General features: G+C 38.6%; 1 pseudogene; it reads right to left on the bottom strand.

The window, feature by feature from the left end:
* The window catches only part of LOC145501016 (uncharacterized), a 4,881-nt pseudogene that overhangs the window by 691 nt on the left and 1,690 nt on the right, over positions 1 to 2,500 (bottom strand).

Here is a 2,500-nt window from a genome sequence, read left to right on the forward strand (position 1 = left end):
TGGATATGCTGGGCTCTTCTGACAAATGTACCTATGCCTGATAACCTTGGAGTGCATTTGGTTGTGTAGTGCAGACAAAATACATGTACATAATATAACTTCCTCTTAGCTTACTGATAATTCTTGGTATAATTTAATCATAGCAAAATTAATTAATGGAACCCAATAACAGCTCTTGTAGTCCACAATGCCAGTCGAGAAAAAAGAACAAATCACATTGAAATTGAATAATAAAATTATTATTAGAAGCCTATGCAAGTATTCATGATCAGCAAAAAAAAAATATCGTAACTACCATTCATGCGAGGGTGATTTTGCTTATTGCAAACCCTTCCAGCAGGAGGAGACTTCATACAATAGTGAAGATGGCTAAATGTATCTTTGGGGACAAGCTAGAAAACAAAACTTTCCAACTTTTCACATATGTATACTGTTTTGGTACTTTTGTGAGATTTCATTTGGTAGAGATTCAGGGACTGAGTATATTGTAACCACTGCATTTCAATCATTCCCCACAACAAAAAAATGTGTAAACCTCTTTTGTGTGGGAGTCCCCATGTTAACTAAGGAAGAATATAATGATTAATAACAATGCCTTGTCTTTCTGAATAAGGTAGGAAAGAACAAGAAATGCCACTAAAAAGCACAGAAGACAGTTCTGTTCTGTGATCAAGATTTTTGGTGGCTTCCAAGAAATCCTTGAAATCATGGCTCTATATTTCATAATCACACCATCTTACACCTCGATCTGCTGATGTAATACTAGTTCCGGCTGAAACTATTAAATCATTCGCAGTTTACCTCATACATGTTGGATTATTTTCATTAGTAACAACATTTCGAAAAATAACTGAGGAGCTCCGCTTTTAGGCTGGCCTAAATCTATATATTATCGTAAACTGATATTGAGTAATGTCCACGTTAAAGCTCAAAAATAAACATAAATCTACCTCAGTTGTTGTGGGTTGTCATTTCTGCCACTCAAAATAGCGAATTGGAGTGATTTGACGGGTTTTGCATTGACTGTTACTACATGTTATAAGAAGAAGACAAGGGTGGAAAGCTCATTTTTGGCTGCTCCAGCACCAAGCCGATTTTTCACCCAGAAATTAGAATCACGCGGCTTCCAAATCGAACACCAGATAAACTGAAAGGTTGCCGCTTCTTCTTGTGGCATTCCATTGAAGATCCAATTAAATTACAAGCACTAACCGCCAAATAATTTTTGAGAAATGCAGCTTTCTAAGTGCCCAGCATCCACAGCCGGGATTTTGTGTGCCAAGGAGCAACAGTCATGCTGTTTGTCCATGCTGATTGGATGCGACGGACAGTTTCTTTTTACAGTATTCTGTCCAGCTATGCAACTTTCATGGCCATTTTCGAGTATCTAAATCCTGGAGACAATTGTGAAAACATTCGCCTCACAGGCAGTGACAGATGTTCCTGAAGACTTTTATAAATCAGACTCTGACAATGAGGGAAACATACAGGCTGCAAAGAAAGGACAACGCCAAAAGCACAAGCCACTTGATGAATTTTTCATTGTGCTTTGTCATCTGAGAAGAGGGTTCTCAGAAGAACATTTGGCTCATCTTTATGGTGTGGCTCAGTCTACTGAGCCAAATTTTTGTACCATGGATAAATTACATGTACTCAAAATTTGGCCAGATATGCATTTGGCCATCAAAGGAGGTTGTGCAGACAACCATGCCAGCTGATTTCAAAGAGAAATTCCCAACTACGGGTCATCAAAGACTGCACAGAAGTGCGCTGTGAGATGCCCAGCAGTTTGCTGCTCAATTCTGAGTTATTCAGCTCCTATAAAAATCACGTAACACTCAAAGGACTAGTTGGCATTGCCCCAAGTGGTGCAATTACCTTCATTAGCCAGCTTTACACTGGTAGTATCTCAGATCGGGAAATTGTTATTCAAAGTGGCTTCTTGTCACAGAAATTTGAGAATGGCGACACTGTTATAGCTGACAAAGGATTTCAAATTGCAGACATTTTGCCACTTGGAGTAAAACTGAACATTCCACCTTTCCTCAGGGCAAGCACTCAAATGTCTGCCGAAGATGTACGAACACAACAAATTGCTGGCTTAAGAATCCATGTGGAGAGAGCAATTAACAAAGTAAAGAACTTCCTTATCTGGAAAGGAGAAATACCATTAAGTTTATTCTCTGTTGTTAACCAGACATGGAGTGCATGGGCCTTTTTTTTGCAATACACAAGATCCACTAATTTCGGAATAGTTTGTATCATTCCAGGGAAGGGGGGAAGGGGCTGCAATGTGAAACAGACAGTGTTTTCTACCAATTACAGCCACCATTAGATGGGTTTACTAAGTTAAACATGAGTGACATGGGTTTACAGAGTTAAAAATGAGCTTTGGCCCTTTCATTCTATTAACCTCCAGGATTCACTGTCTAATTCTCTATAGATTTCTAATACATTTTTGACTACTAGCAGAGAGAATTTACACACTTGAACATAATGA

This window comes from Orbicella franksi, chromosome 10 (genome assembly GCF_964199315.1).
Source record: "Orbicella franksi chromosome 10, jaOrbFran1.1, whole genome shotgun sequence".
Lineage (NCBI taxonomy): Eukaryota > Metazoa > Cnidaria > Anthozoa > Scleractinia > Merulinidae > Orbicella > Orbicella franksi.